Source organism: Balaenoptera musculus, chromosome 13, assembly GCF_009873245.2.
Source record: "Balaenoptera musculus isolate JJ_BM4_2016_0621 chromosome 13, mBalMus1.pri.v3, whole genome shotgun sequence".
NCBI classification, from domain to species: domain Eukaryota; kingdom Metazoa; phylum Chordata; class Mammalia; order Artiodactyla; family Balaenopteridae; genus Balaenoptera; species Balaenoptera musculus.
This window is the reverse complement of record NC_045797.1, coordinates 49,662,402-49,682,612: the sequence shown is the minus strand read 5'-3', so window position 1 is coordinate 49,682,612 and position 20,211 is coordinate 49,662,402. Positions and strand designations below refer to the sequence as shown.

Genomic DNA, 20,211 nt, shown 5'->3' with positions numbered 1-20,211 from the left:
GTGATTATAAAAAAGCTGCTTTAAACATTTGTGTATAGTGTGTGTGTGTGAGTGTGTGTGTCTGTGTGAGAGAGAGAGAGACAGAGAGACAGAGACAGACTGAGACTGACAGAGGGAGGGAGGGAGGGAACATTTCTACTTTTCTTGGGTAAATACCTATGAGTGGGATTACTAGGTCGATGGTAAGTGTATGTTTAACTTTATTAGAAGCTGCCAAACTGTTTTCCAAAGTGGCTGTACCATTTTGCACTCTCACTAGCAATGTATGAGAGTTCTAGTGGCTCAACATCCTTTGGTTATTTTAAAAAGTATATTCTTTGAATATAAAAGTAATACATATGTATTGTGAAACTTATGGAAAATATGGAAACATCTACAGCAGACAGTAAAAATCACTTTTAGTTTCACTACCCAGAGATAGCTTCTGTTAACATTTCAAGTTTGAAGTTTCTAACCAAAACAAATAACTTTCATGATTGCTCTCCATCACCTCTGAGATTCTACTCAGAGAAGTTCCAACAGAAACATTGCCATAACTAAATATCTGCTAGCTTGACACAAGCTTATTCTACATTTGTTATATAATCATATCCAGCCTTCTACTATTTTTAGATCTCTTCTCATGGGTCTATGCAGTATTCTTTTAATGAGACATCAAAGCAAGGACCATACTTAATATTCTTTGACAATCTATACTACTGGTGCAGATTGGGAATACAGTATGTGCTCATAAAATATTAGGTTAATTGGTTGTTGGTTCTAAAACATTTCTTGCTTCTGTCACCAAGAATGTATTAAAACCCTTATTCAGTTAATTTACTTGTCAGGTATCACGGCTACTTGGAGTAATTAATCTTAAACAGAGGCAAGGAGGTCTGGAGGCCAGGAATCAGGAGAATGTACATGCCAGCTCTGGTATGAACTAGACGCAAGCCATTTCATCTTTCCAGACTGGAAAGGATGTGGAGTGTGTGAATATCAAGGTAGATATTATATCAGACACCACTGAGCCCTGCTTCACATCCTGTTGCTCCATCTTTTACTCTAGTGGTTACCATAGCAACGAGCTACATACGGATTTAACTTAGCAGACACTGACCCTCAGTTGTACTGGGTATCTCTCATTCTGTATCCTCGGCTCCTCTACCACCTCTGAGTGGGACGCTTATAGGAATCTGCTCAACTATTTTGAGGCATGGGGCAGATTGGGAGGTACAAGGGAGTTAGCACCCCATAGGGCAACTCTTCTAGTGGTGAACTCTTCCACTCCTTGGGTGAACAACTCTTAATGTATTCTAAATGACAGCTTAGATGGGCTCTAGCATAATTGGGCCTTGATTTCCTGGTGGCAGTCAGCCGATAATACATTCTTGAGTTGCCTTTCCCTCATTCCTTCTTTTCTTCTTAGTCATCTAATCTCTTTTCTCCAGTTTGAATGTAAAATAAAATACTCACTTGTTAAGTCCTTGCTCAGACATATTTTGGATTACCTAGACTAAGACAGATACTAACTTGTACTGAATTTCACATTTTACATAGACTCACTGACAGTTGCCATTTGCCTTTGCTCCAAATCTGTCTCCACTTGCAGCCCAGCCTTGTTTCTCTTCCTTCTTTTACAGTAAAGTCTCTAAAAGAGTTGTCTGTGTACGCTATCTTCATTTTCTCATGTTCTGTTCCTCTTTAATTTGTTGAGGATGCTCCAATTTGTTTTCATTCTATACCTCTCCACTGAAACTACTTTTGTCATGCCCCAAATCTACCAACCCATAAACAATGAATGTAATGAACAATTTAAATTCTCATTTTTTAGACCTTTCAGGAGAATTCAGTTCTCTCTGCCAGTCTCTCTCTTCTAATAGTTTCTGTCCAATCACACTTTTCTATTATTCCACCTCTTTCTTTGTTACTCCTTTTAAGTTTTTAAGCCCCCTCCTCTAGACGTACTCAGAGCCTTCTGCCTTTTTTCTCTATAGTCTTGCTGGGAAGGTCTCATTTCCCATGGCTTCAAGTAGTATCAATATGATGACGACTCCTAGATTTATACTTGACTTCTGACCTCTCTAGTTTATCCTAATTAAAGTTTACTTCACATATCCTCTTCTGAATGTCTCATTGACATAGCAAACTAAACTAGTTCCCCCCATCACTTTCACAAAACTGCTCCTTCTCAATTCTTCCTCATAAATAGCACTCCCATCTATCAATTATTTGTTAGAAATGTGACATTAAACTTGGCTTCGTCACCCTCATTCCCCAACATCCAGTCCATCTCAACATCCTCTTAGATTCCATTTCCATACAATTTCTTCCATCTCGACTGACACCATTCTAGAACAAGCCACCATCACCTTTCCTCTAGATTTCTGCAATAGTCTCCTCCTTTCCACACATTTAATCTTGTCTTTTTCAAACCCATTCTCCATACAGCACACAGAGCATTCTTTTAAAAAACGTAAATAAGATGGCATTAGTCCTCTGCTTTTCTTTAGTTGTTTCCTATAGTAAAATTTATACTCCTTCCTACTTACACTTGAACCCTCAACTCATGCCATTCACCCAATTCACTTCAGCACCAGTGGCTTTCCTTCAATTCTTCAGATGCGCTAAGTTCTTCCCTGTTTCCAGGCATTTGCACATGCTCTATCGGAAATCATGTTTCTTCTGAAAACTCAATGCTTTCACAGCGGTTGGTGCATGTAAAGTGCTTGATGTGTATCAGGCCAGGCAGTGTGTTATGTGCTGTCAAGAGATGAGCACAAAAAAGGAATCATTCACTAGCTGTGTTCATCACACCTAACTGATTTGACATTATATGGATAACAACTTGGTTCTCTTTCTCTTAGTGAATGAGTAAGAATTTTATATAATTGAAGGAGGGAAGAATTTATGATTGTCAATGAGAAGGGTACAAGTACATTATTTAATATCAATAGTATGAGCTCCCAAAGCCACTATACTTGTGGGACATCTATAAGTGTCTATAGATGCACACTGAAATTTTTGGTCTTTATAGAAAAGAAAACATAGCAAAAATGGCTAAGATTATTCCAGTAGTTCTGAGTTTAAGGCACTTAAAAAGATCTAGTGACCATCTAGTGAGATGGATTATTGGTGATAACTCTATAGCTGAAACTCTCCACAACCCCAAGGTAACTCAGGAAATGGAGTTCAGATGAACACTAGTTTTCAATTCATTTTTCCCCTTTATCAATAAATTCATGTCTGACAGAGGCTGGAAGTGGGTAATCAGCTAGGAGCTCTATGTCTCAATGGGTTTGCTTTGGTCGGATGACTGTTTGCTGTGAAATTATTTTGATTCACTCAACCGCAGTTTATCTTCAAGAACAGGTAAAGGCCTGAGGGCCAAGTGTCAGCAAATTTAAGTTCTGCAAATGGATCTTCTAAAGAAAGGTAACTGGCTTACAGTCCTCTCTAGTCAACAGCCGGCTTTACATTCTGAGCTGGTGTTAACACCTTTCATGCCTAACTGTCGCCAATCTTGAGGTTACAGTGATGAAAATGGGTGCTTCGCCTGCCAGGATGAACTTAGTGAGGTCCCTTCAATTGATGGGAACCAGTCCCACTATGTCCTGCCCCCTAACTAGATAATATACTTGCTTTCATGAACAGTTGACCCCAAAGCTCTAAGGCTCATTGTCCTAAACATCATTAGTGCTTTCATGAATCTTCAACAGTGCTGGTAGGTTGTTTTTTCTTAAATTTATAGTGTATGTGTGCTCACTTGTTTTGCATTGGGCTGTACATCTTCTCTTCATACAACCTCCATCTCATCCAAGAGAGGACACCAAAGACCATGCCCAAACCACCAAAGACCCATGTCTTCAGGGTTTGCAGGTGAATTGAGGAGTTAAGACTAGTATAGTGGAAATACTCAGACAGGTCTAGTGCTAAAATCTATGTTACTGACTGTGAGTGTCTTAAGAGTTCAGGGAAGGGGAGAGCAATATGGGTTGGATTAGTCAAGGAAGGAGAGCAAACCAGATTTCTGAGAGAATGTAAAGCTTACTGGCCTGAACTAGGGAAGTGAGCGTGTGTAGCTTAGACCACAGGAGGTTTGTAGGAGGTGGGACACAGAGGAAAAGAGGATGGAAAGGGAAGGAGGAGGCAGTATCTCAAGAACCTTTAAGACCAGGTAAAGAAGTGTGGACTTGATGCCTAAGTGTTTAGAAGCCACTCTGAGGTGCTGTAATGGGAAGTAAGAAGACTTGGGGACTCCCTGAGCAGAGGTGGCCCATATTTTCACCATCCCATAACCCTGACTTCATAGTAGTGGTCAGGACAAACCAATGGGTAGTTATTGAGAACCTACTGCATAACCCACTGAACTGAGAAAAGTCAGGTAGAACAACACATCACTCTCCATCACACATGCTAACAAAGAATGCAATTCTTTATCTCTATTCCACTCAGAATCCACTGTGGCAAGGAATGCTGAATTCTGAGACGGTGCGAACCAGTTTTCTTTTAGTTTGTGAGCTGAGGCAGAAAGATTCCATACCATGGCCTTAATGGCCCACTGAGATATTTTAGGCAAATTTGATTTAAGAATGGGACGCTGCCAGTTGTGTGTCTAGGTTAGGGGTTTATTATTTTTGCCAAAGCACATTTCCTAGAAACCAAGACTGAGGGTTTGAACTTGAACTCCTTTTTCCATCTTCTAATTGGTTTCCTGTGATATAAGCTTTGTTTGCACCTAATTTAAGTCTTTGTCTTCCTTATTTTTTTACATTTTTAATTACATTTTTCTGTCTCTTAGATAAAATGTACTTCTTCCTCCTGACCACTCTGGGAGAAGTTAGTTATCCAATGATGCATAAGAAGGAGAAGAGTGGACTACACTTAATATAGGAGAAGCCACCTTACCTTTTGAGGCTCACTGATATTGAGCTTTCTATTAACTGTAGATCCTTATTGACTGGGAATTTGCATCTCTACATACACCATTAGAAAAGATGCTAACATATACTTTCCAAATCATTAAATAAAGATTTGATTAGGTGTAAAATCATGTAAACTTGGAGTTAGATGGGAGTGTGTGTAATAAGCTGTAGTTCAATGAAAAGGGCCTTAGACTTAAGATGAGGGACCCTGGATTTAAGTGCTTTCTCTCTCACTAGTTGGATGGTGCTGAGCAGTTCACTTACCTTTTCAGAGCCTCGGTTTCTCTTTCTGTAAAATGATCTGGGGTAAGGAATTACCTGAGACAGTGGGAGAGCCTTGTTTCTTGCCTCCCCAGTCTCATGTCTTCAAAGCTGGAAATATTTAACTCACATTCAGATCAAACTTGCCTCAGTCTCCATGGAAACCAGACTCCTTAGCAATCAGGGGGAATTTAATGAGCCCGAAGGCAGGATTTTGAAGATCTCAGCCTTATTAGCCTGGCTGCAGATTCTGTTTTGACCTAATATTCTGGTTAAACAATCGGGCTCTGGTCCTATTCTCAGATAGGATGAGTAGCATAGCTTTAAACTAGCAGCTCTGTTGCTAGAGGATCTGGGTTCAAGTCCTGGCTGTACCACTTTTTAAGCTGTACGGCCTTAAGGAGTTAGTTGAAGTCTCTAGGACTCAGATCCTTTATCTTTTACCCGGGGAAGTAAGATTTACTTAACAGGAAACCTTAGCACTGTGTCCAGGCACTGTTATTGGACATGGTTCAGTCACATTCCATTGCTATAACTGAGACCGTGTCTGATTTCCTGGTTTCCCTAGAACCTGGGCCATGCCTTGCTTTCCCCCAGTTCTCTTGGGCACTGAGATGCTGTTTCGTGTCTGGGTCCTTGTTGTCCTTGTGGGACCTCCATGATGCCTGGGCAGGCTGGTCTGTTATCTGCTGCCGGAGGCTCTGTGTGCCCTGTTGCAACCACTGAAAGCCGCAGCTGAATTTCCCAGATTCCTCCTGCCCCCGTTCTCTAATTTCCTCCTCCTTCTTTGGACAAACCTGCCTGGATAAACCTTCTTGCCTGTCTGATTCTGTTTAGTGCCTGGGTCCTGATCATACTATTACCTAGAGGCTTGTTGGTCATCTCGAGGAAAATTACTACAAGGAGTTGACAAAATGGAAGATGACTTACAAATTAAAAGAAAATACAAGTGTTCCAATTGGCTGAGTTTTTCTGTGATGACAAATGACTATCAGAAATAATGTTACAAAGCAGATATTTTCAAATTAGACATTTGATTTATCTCTTTAAGGGAAAGGTGATGTATTAATAATGAGGAAGAATACAACAGCATTTCAAAGGGAAACGTTTGGGGAAAAATGGAAATTAATTTATTGCTGAAAATGATGCATGTCATCAGTTATGAAAACTCTCATATTGCATATTTTAAAAACAAGGATAAGCAATTTTCTAACTTATTTATATTTTTTTCACTGGGTTTTGAACACTTTGATTAGAAACATAAAAATACAACATCTTTCAGGTTTGTAAGAACATCTGATTGGCATTAGGGAAGAAAATTTACTAGCTGAATTTCATAAAAATATTTGCATGAAAGAGTAGGATTGAACATGGAGTCTGGGTGACTCAGTACAGCTATAGGCTGCTCTTCCATTAGACCTATTTGTTTTAGTGAGGTTTTGTTCTCCGCTTTGACAGCCATTGAAATCTATTATTGAAATGACCTGTGAATTGCTTTTCTGAGTGTTAAACTAAGGATTAAAAAATAATGAAACACATCCTATGGTATTGCTTTCTCTAAAATACTGTTATTGTAATTAGTGAGAGCAAACTAGGCTTATTGTGCCATATAAAATGGTATATAATAAGGCAAGGTGTACATGTAAAACATATAATTTATTCACCTTTATTTCATACTTTAAAATATCATTTTTGTGTATATTTTGTAATGCACACAAACATTAATACTGCATTATATATGTATCTACTTTATAAATAAACTTATTTTGGGATATAGGTTTTTTGTTGTTGTTTTTTGGTGTTTTTTTAGCTGATGGGGTGAAGAATCAAGGCCATATTGTTCACTATGTAGGATATTTTGATTGGGAAGAGAAGCCTGTGATTCTGAAGAGCTTCCAGGTGGAAATAGTAATAGGTTTGTGCTGTGTTGCTTGGGCAAGTAGGTATAGGATTAATAATAATCATGGTCAACATTTATTGAACACTTCCTATGTACCAGGTACCACACCAAGCACTTAACATTGATTATTTTATTTATTCCTCTCCTCTACCTTAGGAGATGGGTATCATTACCATCCTCATATCAGAGTGGAGGAGGCTTAGCCGAGAGGTCCAGTCACTTTCACAAAGCCGCACATAAGGGGGCAGAGCTAGAGGTTGAATCCACATCTTTCTGACTCTAAAGTTTGTGCTCCTTCCGTGATCAGACAGAAGAATGAATTGTACCGCAAAGCACTTGGTTCCCTACCTCTGGAAATGTGTCTGTGTGGCTAGGTTTCTTCATGAGGGGTGTGATATTGTTATTTATGATACAAAATATATATTTGGTCTCCATTCCCCTTCCTGGCATAGACCTTCTGGGTGGGGAGCATGGTGGGCTTGGAGAAGGCATGGAAACTCTGAATCCTTTCCCCATACCTTGCCCTATGCATGTCTTCCATTTGGCTGTTCCTAAGTTGTATCCTTTTATAATAAGCTGGTAATCTAGTAAGCAAAATGTTTCCCTGAGTTCTGTGAGCCTCTCTAGCAAATTAACCAAACTCAAAGCGGGGTCATTGGAACCTCCAATCTATAGCTGTCTGGTCAGGATCACAGGTGGCAGCCTGGACTTACAATTGGTGCCTGAAGGGGGACAGTCTTGTAGGACTGAGCCTTAAATCTGTGGGAGCTAATGCTGTATCCAGGTAGATAGTGTCACAATTGAGTTGAATTGTAGGGTGCCCAGCTGGTGTCTGAGAATTGCTTGGATGTGTGAGGGGAAACCCCACACATTGGAACTGGGTGTAGAATTGGAAAGGGGAGTTGAACTCTGTGACCTCTAAGGTGACTTCCAACTTAGAAACTTTGAGCATTTCTCTATAAGTGCTGTTTCCAAAGGTTATACATGCTTTGCTTACAAATGAAAGGCCACAGTCATCAAACAAGTCTAGGAAGTGCTGGATTAATAAGGTTAAACAGTTTCTTTCCTGCAGGATTCTCAGAGCCTTTACCACAATATTATTCATTGTAAATGCCCAAGAGGAGGAAGTAGTGTGCTGGCTTTCCCCAAACATATTGACCCTGGATTCTTCCTTTATTGTAGAGTATCTCCTGAGTTTGGTGTTTCCTGTTTCAACCTTGGAAGCCCTGCTAGAAGCTAGAGTATTTATGCTGATTTATGCTAATTCTCCAAAAATGCTGTTACCATTTAGGACATGGTTGGCAAACTCTCTCTTAGACAGAGTGTTCTATTAGTCAGCCCCCTGTATTCCTCTACCATGATATAAATCAGAAAGTTTACAGAACCACATTGGTGAAAAGGCACACTCTGTCAAATGAACATTGATCCAATTTCTGCCAGCATTTCAGGCATTTTAGGATGGGCCCCTTTAGGGTACAACCTAAAGAGGGAAGGTAAGAGACTCTGAATAACTCCCCTGCAGCTGTACAGGGTCTATCAGTCACAGGATCAGATTCCTTCTCCTAGCCCAACAATTAACCTCTCTACTACACACCCTGTCTGGGTAAGAAGAAATCATGTTCTCTGATGGCAAAATGAATCAAAGGAGGACTAAACTGAAGAGAAATCTTTGACAAAATGGGCCTGAATATAGAAAAAAATAAAGTTTGTGATGGGTTACTGAGCAGCTCTCACTTTGTTGTTATTTGTCCTTTCAATTTGGAGCCTGCTATACGATGCCTTCTTGGCTAGGGCAGGTCTCAGTGTAACAGGATGTCAGAGTCGGAGTTTTTCCTGAGATGCCGAGGTATGAGACATGCTATAGTCCAGGTTTCTAGAAACCAGTTACACAACTCTTAACCTCTCGTGCGCAGTGGGCATGAAAACGGTGTAGGAACCTTGTGAGAAGGGTTCCTGGAGACGCCTGAGAATCTGCCCTTCCCAGCCCCCCACCCTGGGGAAGGGTGGGAGCTGCTGTTGTGTCACTTAGGTTGAGAGAAGGACTTTAGGAAAACCGCGTGGCAACTTTCATCACTGTCTCCTCCTGCTTGGGGACACAGTGACCAGTGTCTGACTTGGGCCCGGGTGAGAGGCTGCCTAAAGTGTCAATAGACCAGAGGACTGGTATTTGGGAAGTAACTGAAGTCCTAGGAACTGATTACACAGGTCACAGTTCTGACCCAGACTTCTAGGAAGAAAAGACTGGAAAATCGCTTTATCTTATATTTGTGTAGCTCAAGTGACTGACAGAGTTATTTCATATTACCTCATCTGACTTTACTGTGAGTTTCTAAGGTGAATATAATTATGATTCCCATCTTACAGATAAGGGAGGCAACACTCATAGAGGGTAAGTGAATCACCCAAATTTCTAAGCTCAAACCAGAAAAAATCATAGTTAATACTTTCCAATTACCTTACCACATGTAAGGCACCATCATACAGGTCTTGCCTGTACAGAGTCACTTGTTCCTGCCCACAACTCCATGAAGAAGATACTATTATTAGCTGCATTTTCTAGATAAGGAAACTGAGGCTTACAGAGTTTCAGTTAACTTGTTTGCTAGCAAGTGGAAGAAATGGGATCGGAACCTGGGCCCTCGGGCTCCCATGCCTCTTGGTGATCTTCTTTCCATGATACCACATTGGCCACATAAGGACTTTTAAAACTTAAAGATCTCTCCAAGTTAGATTCACTGCTAACAGAGTGTTGCTAAGAGGTAATCTTTTGGGACCTTCTGGGATGCCGATGTACGAATAACTTTAATCAGACTACCAATCTGTGGCAAGTAGTTACTTTTAAATTACATAGGGGAGTCGCAAAAGAGTTAATATTTTAAACAGTTTGCACACCCTTCCCCACAACTCATTTCAAGCATTAATTATTTAGAAAGCTATTTCTTAGGTACACTTCAGCATAGCCGCGTAGATGATCACAAGTTCCAAACGGCAAACAGGAATCAGGTGTCACTCTTGCGCTCAGAACACTGGGTACGTTGACATTGGCTTCACCCACACTCCGCACCTTCCCAGCCGCGGAGCCCCGGAAAGCGGGGAGAACCGGGATGGAGTCAGACACTTCTGGCCTCAGATCTCAGTTCTTCCAACTACAGGATCTCTGAGTTTCAAATTCCTCATTTATAAATTGGGCAAAATACACACCTCACTGTTTTGGAAGGTTGGAAGATGAGTTGTGAGAACAAAATACCTAGTTTAGAGTCTGCCATCTAGCAGATGTTCAGTTAGTATCAGTTTCCCTGTCTCTCCTGCTCCAAGATCCTTTCTTAATCCCATTTTGGGAATTAGGGCAATTCATTCAGCATCTCTGAACCTCAAGTTTCCCATCTGTGAAATGGAACCATCAGCAAATGTCTCAGAGGGCTTTTGTAAGACTATGTAAATTAATATAAAGTGAAAGTGCTTTCTAAATTGTGATTTCTGTGTCCCACCCCATATCCGCCAGCAGTGCCCTGTCCAATCAGCAGTGCTTGCACTTGTTTGCCATTTTGAACTTTCAAAGCGTCCCCGCACCCTGACTCATCTTCTCCCTTCCTTTCTCTTCCTTACAACTTTTGAAGGAGATGGGGCTGTCCCTTTCCTCTCCGTCTTACATGAGGCCTGGAGAGGTCTCGTTACTTGCTTACAAAGCAGGACCACGGCTGGAGCCTAAGCATGCGGCTCTCCCGTAAAGAGAAGAGCTTTTCCTTGGTGTCCAGGCGGCTCCTGTGGTTTGGCCCTTGTCCAGAGAGACTGTGCTGGGTGAGCTTTGTGAGGGAGGCTGCCTGATTTTATCTTTGAATCCCAACTGGTGCGGGAGGAGCTCAGCCCCTCTTGAACTAGACATTATTTGTGGGGTGTTTGCTGTGGGTGACCTCATGATTAAACCGCAGCAGAACATTTTTGTAATGTCTGCTGGGGATGAAAATATTCTTCCTTAGACCATTTGTCACTGCAGTGTTCACACTCTGTAATGCCCCAAGATATTTCTCTAAAAACAGCAGCTGCTTCCCTTCCACTACCCAAACAGAAAGATTCAAATCCAGGCCCACATTTTCATTAAGGACCTACTGTGGGCAGACCCTTCTGTAGAAGCTCAGAGATGAGCTAGATGCAGCCTTTGCTCTGGATTGGAGGTCAGTTGAATCAGGTGATGCCCTCTCCTGCCACTTCACTGCTCCCCAGTCTTGAGCCAGCTGATCTGGCTGGCCGAGGAGCCCCCTGGAATGCCTTCCTCCTATAGCCATGCCCACGGGAAGACAGCATCTTCCCAGATGGACAGGCCAAGGGTTTGGGAGCAGCGGGGCCATTTGGCTAGAAGATGCCTGTGTTCTTGGCTTACAACCTAAGAGCACATACTGTGAAAGATAAAGCAGATGAGATGAACGAGGGCAGCAAGGAACAAATGGGTCCCTCAACAAGCATAACAGAGTGAGGCGAGAACCAGGTGCACAAGAGGTCTGGCGTGAGGGATCACAGCCAGTGTTCTCTAAAAGGAGAAATAAATAGCTGAACGCCTTTTTTTGTGCCACGCACTGGGGGTATGGCCGTGAAGACAGCCTGGTCCCCATCCTGGAGGAGCACATAATCTGGTAACCAGAGTTGACTGCATGATGCCCTCCCTTTCTCACTGTCCTGCCCACCCCCTGTTGCCCACGGCGCTGCCCAACCTCCTCTGGCCCATCTCTGCTTCCAGGGGCTGCCCCATCCCTACAGAGACGGTAGCTGACAGTTCTTGTGTTAGCTCCAGTATCTTAATATGTGGCCTCTCCCAGGGAAAATTGCAAATCTAAAAGGGTCAGAAAGGACCAAAATACCCTTGAAACCTTCCAATATTGAGGCTGCAGTGGTGGAAGAAGAGACAGCAGTTTATTTTCCACGGAGGTGGGGCTTCACTTGATGCCCTTCAGATTCTCGCCAGCTAAGCTGTCTCTCCTTCTGCCTGTGCCTGGGGCCAGCCCTGCCAGGGATTTGCCCTCCCAGGCCAGCTCCAATGGCTGCTGGGTGTTGTCTGCCTCTTAAGCCTGATGCCACATCCAGTACCTCTCAGGCTCCACTAAGGCTGGCTGTGCTCATTTGTAAGGGGCCGAAGTGGCAGGGCTCATTCCGTGAGTCCCCTTTAGCTTAAGAAGCAGAGCTTCTGCTGTGCTTTATTTAAGAGTAATTTACACCTGATTTAAGTGTTTGATGCCTCTGAAGGATCTCAGCATTTAAAGGGTCTCCTTGAATCCTGGGGAAGAGGAGCCTGATCTGGGAAGTAGAGTGGTCTGCAGGAGGCCGGATTTTCCTGTCTTATAGAGGGACTTTCTCCTTCCATACAGGGCCCTTTGTGCTGGATCTGAATATGCTGAACTCAGGACAGGACAGTCACTCTGGGATCCCCAGATTTGTGAAGAACACAATTTAGACACCAAGCACCTGAGGTCTAGAACAGATCTAAGAGGATGTAGAGTCCCTTTTTGTCTTTCATTAGCCTCTTGAAGCATATTTTATGATTTCCATTTTGTAGATGAAGAAACAGAGACTTGAAGACATTCAGCCCATCACTGTCTGGGGGGAAGTGGAGGTGATATTAGCAATGAGGAAGAGGGCAGGGCTGACGCTTCATGCAGATAATCGGAGACTTGTTTGTCTCTGAACCCTCTCTAGGCTTGTCTTTACATCTGATTTCTGGTGATGACAGAGACAGGTCTTATTTCAGAATTAACGAGGTGAGGATATACCTACCTCATAAGAGGTATATCCTGTGAAAATATAATACAGAGGACTGCAAGGGCTGGAGTAGGTGGTCACCTACATGCTATTTGAGTGGATCCTGTTGGACTTTCTTTCCGTCTCAGAAGCCCCACGCCTGGGAGTCTATCATTATCAATTCTTGGGTTTCACATTGCCTTTTCAGGCTCCTTTTTAAAAATGCCACTTCCCTTGGGAAGAAGAATATCAAGATCTGAACATACTGATGTGAATTGATAGATGCAGTAATTGTCTTGCTGATGGAGAAGGCCTGAACGTCTTGGTGGAGAAAGCACTGAACAGGTCAGAGGATTGAGGAGCGGAGGTTAGCAGCATGAAAATGCCACCGTTGTTACAAGCAGGCCCCAAGACAAGAGGAAGCTCTTGCTCTCCTGGGGCTGACATGCTCGGGCTGAAATCTCATGCTGAACTTCAGTGTTCCACAAGGAAAATCTGGCTCTCTTTTCCTGGAGTTGACAATGGCAGGCAAAGTTGGCTCTGCTAGACAGATTACTGATAAAAGAAGCAATTGTATAATTTCCATTGTGCCCAGACATCCTTGTAGTCATGACAACATCCTTAGACATTTACAACCACTGACAGCCGGGAGATGGCTAATAATTTCTTCCCAATACTCTCAGCCACTGTGTAAGATGACTTCTGGCCCAGACTGAATTCTTGATGAGTGCTGTCTGCAGGGTGATTCTGTGTGGGAGTCACTAGGGGGAAGGGAGGCTTTGGGGGTTACTAGAGGTGTGAGTGGGCAAAATCACTGCATTCACTTGGGTCGTCCGACCTAGAGGGAAATCATATGCCAGTGGTTCAGTTTTGGAATGTGTCCCCCCATTGAACCATGCCTTTTCTATTCCTCCAGGTGCCACCATACTGTACTCCTGCATTATGGCAGGCTGGCCCTTAGCAGGTCTCCCTTGAGTATAGTCTATACCCTGTTACCTGTCAATCTACAGTCCAAATCATTGTTCATCCTGTCACTCTGCTTGCTTAAGAAGCTCTTTTCTAAAAAAAGAAAAATTGAAGTATAGTTGATTTACAATGTTGTGTAGTTTCAGGTTGTACAGCAAAGTGATTCAGTTATACACTATGTATCTATTCTTTTTCAGATTCTTTTCCCTTATAGGTCATTACAAAATATTGAGTATAGTTCCCTGTGCTATACAGTAGGTCCTTGTTGGTAAGACTCTCTTATAGCTTATTCTCTGCTACTAAACTCCTTGCTTAGATTTAGTTTTCCAATCTCACCAAACCCAATCCATCCTGATATAGTCTAACTCCTTCTCAGTGTACACCTTCTTTTTATTGAGACTCGGTATCTCGTCATCCTCTGCCTATTCCATGGCCCTTTTATGTTCTGTGCATTTACTCACCTCTTCCTTTCACAGATAAATTCCTTCTTTTCTGTCTTTCTAAATTTTATTCATCCTCCAAGTTGCAGCTAAATTCTCCCTACCTCGAAAGAAGCTTTCTTGACTAGTCCAGACCAAGGCATTGGATCAGTCCTCTTATCTATGGCCAATGCCACACAGCTTGAAAGATGTGTATTATATTCAGGGGTTATGAATGATAGTCTTTTCTCCCCCAAAGACTGAGCTCCTTGTTTTGGGAGCTCTCCGTAGATGGCTCCTCTATCTCTCACAAGGCCATCCCCTCTGTCCTTTCTCGACCACCCTTTTTAAACCGTCACTCTACTTTCCCCGCTTTATTTTTCTTCATATCACTATCACCACCTGACATTATACAACATCATTTGTCTCTTCAATTAGAATGTAAGTTCCATAAGGGCAGAGGCTCCATGTGTCTTGTCATCTTTTGTACACCCAAGAAACGTCACAGTAAAGCCTGGGATATAGTATGGCCTCAATAAATGATTGTTGAATGATTGGCTGGATGAATGAGTCCTTACTGACTGGCTACTTCACATCCAAAATGATGGAGGAGAAATGGGAAGGCACCGATCCTTTCTACTGTGCGCATGGCTGCAGTAACTTTGAAAAATGAACCCTAGCATGGCTCTTTCCCCACCACCACAGAGAACCAAATGTTGCTGAACATCAAAAGTATCGGAACGGTCCACGGGGACATTGCACCATTCCTGTCCGAAGAAGCTCTGTGACCAGGGAGTACAGGCATGGATGGTCAGGCTGGCTTCTGTAATTGCTTGTACTTTTACTGCCCTGCTTACTCCTTGGATTGGTTGTGAGGTTCAAATGCAGTGAAGTATGATAAAAAGAGTTAAATTGTAATCAACGTAAAAATAGGAAGCATTATCCAACCAGTTGGTTGATGGGGATAGCATGAGGTATTGTGGACCACTAGTGTTGAAAATGAGCAAAAGGAGGGGTTAGCATTATGCAGGATTATGTAATTTCACTTGTTTGGAGGGACCTTTCTGGATTTGTCAGGAGTTTGGTAAGAAGGATGCCTTTTTCTTTTGAGAAACGCAAATGATATATTTTCATGTTTGAATGCTGATCAGTGGGTTCTGTCCAAAAGAAACAGGGGCTTCAAAACCTTAGAAATATTGGAAGGGGAAAGAGATACCACCACCACCAACACATCATCATCGTCGTCATCAAATTAATCCTTACAAGACTCTCAGAGCTGGGTATTCTTTTTTCTTTCTTTCTTTCTTTTTCATTTTTTTTTGCAGAGGAGAGAACTGAGATACGTAGAGATGCAGTCCCTTACACAGGCTCCCTTAGCTAGTAAATGATAGAGTCAGGAATTTAATAAGAATTGCTAACATTTGTTGAGAATTTTTAAAATGTCAGTCATTCTTTTCAGTACTTCATTTAATACAATGCAAAGATGCAGGCAATGTTATTCCTCATTTATAGAAAGGAAAACTGAGACCTAGAGAAGTTAAGCCAGTTACCCAAGGTCACACAGCTAAGAAGGGTAGGAACCGAGACCTGAGCCCAGCCAGATGGCCCTGGAGCCTCTGTGCTTCCTTGTTATTCTGTGCCGCCTCCTGAATCCCTGCCCTCTGTCCCTTTTGCCATGCGATGTCCAACCAATGGCTTAATTTTTATAACCAAAGAAGCTACTTTCATCACTCCTACCAAAACAAATGAAAGAGAGGAACGCAGAAAAGAGAGAGAGGGACTTAGGGGGAGGGGTGGGGGAAGAAACAGCCAGAACTCCTGAGGTGAGCCCCAGTGAAGACTCTCCTGGAATCATCCCTGGCGGGAGAAAGCAGATGGCGTGGCTGCCACGAACAGCCCCCTAAGAAGCTCTAAGAGTACCCCACGTGAGAGGAAGATAGTTGTCAGTTGAGGGTGCGGGCCCACCCAGCTGTGTGAAGGGTTTGCTAAGATGGAATTATGGTTTATTGAGTAGCAAAGAGCAACAGCCAGCTGCCTAAGAACTACGCTGACAGGATGCAAAGGCAAGAGAATATTGTGTAAACCTTATTTACAGATCAATAGATAATCTTTCATACACAAAAGGTCAGCTCCAGGAAGGCAGAGTGGTAAAGAAAGAAATACTGCTTGCAAATACAATATTGACTTGAAAAAATCCACCCAGATGAATCCTTTGATGTATATTCTTCTGGTCAAAGTACATTTCTTTATTCATGAGGTTTTTTCCCCCCCCCCACTAACCATTTCAGGTTCCTCAGTGAAGGATGAAGGGAATAATGAAGAACGCTGATTTCTAGTTGTCTTGAATTCTGTGCCATCAAATGATCAGCATGAAATGGAATCAACGCTGAGAATTTCACAATAACATTTCTAAGTGTGTGTGTGTATGCAGCGCTTAGGCTTCTCAAGTGAAATGACAACTCACCCCTACCCCTTGTAATTTCCTGCTCTGCTGGCTGTGGTGATAAACATTTAACCTGGTTTAAGGAAATAAACAACTACTCCATCCTACCGGTCCCCTCTGGATTCCTTCATCCATTTTGTGTTTCTCCTTTGCCTTGAAGCAAGTAGTTCATCATTCCCAAGAATATCTGAAATCGTTGCCACCCACCTCTACCTGGCTGCTGGATTGTGAAGCTGTTCATGACCGCTGCTCAGACACAAATAAGAATGGAAAAAGAAGGAAGCTTAACTGGGCTTTTTTTTTCCATGGAATCATCTTTTAGATTAGAGGACCGACTCTGAATTTAGGTGATTCCTCTTAGCAGTTTGGAAAACACTTCAAAGGACCACGGTCTGCGAAACCTGAATAGATGTCTTGCTGGTAGAGTGTTTTTGGAGTGCAAAGTTGCTCTAGTTCCCAGGGTCACCCTGTGCTGCATCCCAGGAGGAGTGTGCAGCTGGGAAAAGTCCACCCTGGGCAATAAGTCCAAAGGCTTAAGATGGACGGCTCTTCGTCCCAACTTCCTGATGGAGACCAGCATGGCAGTGGATGTGAAAGGACTTCATACTCTGTAGGATTATGTAAGTATATCTATTTTTCAGAGCCATCGAGGAGGATCATTTAGCAGTGACACAGTTCCTCTAAACTGCTTACAAGTTCTTTTCTTTCTCCAGTTAGAAAGCATGTTTCAGATACTCTGAGAATGATAACCTCCTCTTAGGAACAGATGTGGCTGGAAGTGGTCACCTCCAGCTTTGTCTGGACTTGATGGGGGAACCAGGTGTGCCTGAGGATTACTGAACACCTCAAGATGAGAAAAGGACACAAAGGGGAGGCTGGACTTGATGACAGATGACGGATTTCCAGAGTCAAAGTCGGAGCTTTGTCCCCTCTGTTCTGCCAGAGTTCCCCCTTCAGTCTAGGGCTGTGCCTTCCATGCCCACATCCTCCCACGTTCCTCCCCAGCCCTCATCCCCTAGAGGGAGGGCTGAGGGTCCTTATTAATAAGAACAAATGGTGCTGGCCACAAGGTGCGGGCTAATATTAGGGTCAAATGCTGGAGCTCTTGATTTCAAACTTTGCAATGATTCCCCATCCCTTGGTCACCTGCTCCCAGCCCCCCATTCTCAGACCTGCTGTTATCATCATAGCTATGGAATGTGTGAGTGAGGGGGTCCCTTTCTTCTTGAATCTCTCCTCTGCAGGAGCGCTTCTCATGAGCCACATTTGACAGTTTGTGAATAGGGGTGTCCCTTTGCATGTCCTAATGTGCTTTTGTTCTGCTATTGAAGGCTCTGTGGCCGCCCCTATTCCACTCAGACTTTTTCTAAGAGGAAGGGGAGAGGAGGAGGAAGGGAAGGATGGCCATTGGGAGGGAAAGAAGAAAAGAAGAAGGGATGAAGGAAACCACCTGGGTAATAGGTAGTTTTAATAATTTTATGTTTATATAGTTCTTTATGGTTTATACACTAAAAATAACTTGCAAAATGTTTCTACAGGCATAATCTTATTTAGTTTTTACAACCACCCAATTTACAGATAAGGAGGCTTAGAGAAGGTAATGGTTATCTAGCTAATGAATAAATAACAGCATCCCATCTGGAATCCAGTCCTTCTGACATCATATATAGTTTTTTCTTTTTCTTTTCTATACTGCTCCATTAAATGTAAAGGCATGTCCCAAAGTCCTTTTTTTTTTTTTCTTTTAGCTCATGCCAAACACTCTGGGTGAAAGCTGAAGGTCTTAGTGGCCACCATAACTCTGTATTAAACCCTTATTGGACTTTTTCTGAGGGTGGACTTGTAGACTTTGACTGGTTGGCCAGAGAGAGTATCCTACAAATACTTAGTACATTTATTAATGTTTTTGAGCAGTTTGTAGTTTACAGTATATTTTCACATGTACAGTATATATTTCACATATTTTCAAATGTAAACATATAGTTTACATTTCACTTGAGAGTCCTATAAGCTATGCACCTCTCAGAAATCCAGTGATTGGCCCAAGAGTAAATGGTGGAGTCAGGATGAGGTCCCAGATTTTTTTTTTAAATCCTAAGGCCCATGCCTTTTCTGTTACCTCAGATTTCCTCCACTGCTATGTACCTAACCCAGGTTAGATTCTGCAGAGAGTATAGCAAAGTCCATTTAGAGAGCCACGGCTCCTGAGTCAGTCATAACCCTGACCTCTGAGCATGAGTGGCTACATAATTTGTGAGGTGCAGTGCAAAATGAAAATGCAGGGCTCCTCGTTCAAAGCTGTTTAAGTGTTTCAAGATGGCGACAGCAGATTATTATACCTGGGGTGAGGCCCTCTGAGTGTGGGTGCCTTTTGAGCATGGAGCCCGTGAGACTGCCCTGGTTGCGTGCCAGTGAAGCTGGTCCTGCCTCTGACATGAACTCAGGAGTGGAAGACCTTGTTTCTCTCTCAGATCCTTTCTGGGGCTCCTATCAGACAGCAGAAGTTCCAGGTCATAGGGACTTGGTTCTGTTAAATCTTTTATTCCCTCAGTCAGCCTCCATTCAGTGAGCTAAACCACAATGGCCCCGTGTTCCTTATTTTACTTGCTAACTCCAGGTCTCCTGGATCAAAAGTTAGGGACAGAGTCATAATATCACTAGTAGCTAATCTTTATTGCGCATTTACTATGATGTCACAGGAACTGTGCAAAACTTTTTACGTGCTTTAAATGGATTGCAAAGATGGCCTCAATTCCCTATCCTTCCCTCTATCCACACACCTTGGCTTGTGACTTTGCAGCTTTTTCCATCAAGCAGTGGAGTCTGATTCTCCACCTCTTGAACCTTGGCTGGTCCCATGAATTGCTTTGGCTAATAAAATTCAACAAAAGAAATGGTGTGCGAATCCAGGGTTTAGGTCTCAAGAGGCTTGCAAGCTTACTCTCTCTCTTGGAACCCCAGGACAGCCATGTGAACAAGCCTGTGTGAGTTGGCTAGAAACGAACACCACTTGGTGGAGAGCTGTCATCCCAAACCGAGACCACTGAGAGCGGCCAGCACCCACTTCACCTGCCAACTAACCTCAAGTACATGAGTGAGCTTAGCTGCGGTCAGGCCAACAGAGTCCAGCTCCGCAGAACCATTCCACTGATCAACTCACAGACAGGTAAAAATGATACATCGTTGTTGCTTAAAAACTGTCTTTTGGGGGTAGGTGGTTATGCGTTATTATTATGTTAATAGATAACAGACACACATCCATCATGATTTCCATTCTCTTGACAAGGAAGCAGGCTTTTAGAGGTTAAATTCTTGCCTGTGATCAGTAGCTAATAAATGGATCCAGAAAGTTTGACTCCATAGGTCACATTCTTATCTGTTATTTTGTGGGGCCCCATCACAGCACTCAGGGCTCTGACAAGCCCTCAGCTAATCTGAAAGCTGTTTGAGTGGAAGAAGCAGTGTTTTTGCAAATGGAGGCAGGCCCAAGGGATAAAGCTCAAACACCAGGAATCTCTCTGCTGATAAAAATACCATGTCTATTATTAACCAAAACTTTTAATATAAAACATTGTAATCTATCAAAGAAAA

General features: G+C 42.7%; 1 protein-coding gene and 1 long non-coding RNA gene across 4 annotated transcripts in view; one reads left to right on the top strand and one right to left on the bottom strand.

Moving 5' to 3' along the window:
* Window positions 1-20,211, bottom strand: part of FSHR (follicle stimulating hormone receptor) — a 169,387-nt gene that overhangs the window by 29,605 nt on the left and 119,571 nt on the right. The gene's annotated exons all lie outside the window — the stretch shown is intronic.
* On the top strand, window positions 16,548-19,787 carry LOC118906186. Its single transcript, XR_005022438.1, has 2 exons — window positions 16,548-17,240; window positions 19,582-19,787. It is a non-coding gene; the product is annotated as an uncharacterized LOC118906186 (long non-coding RNA).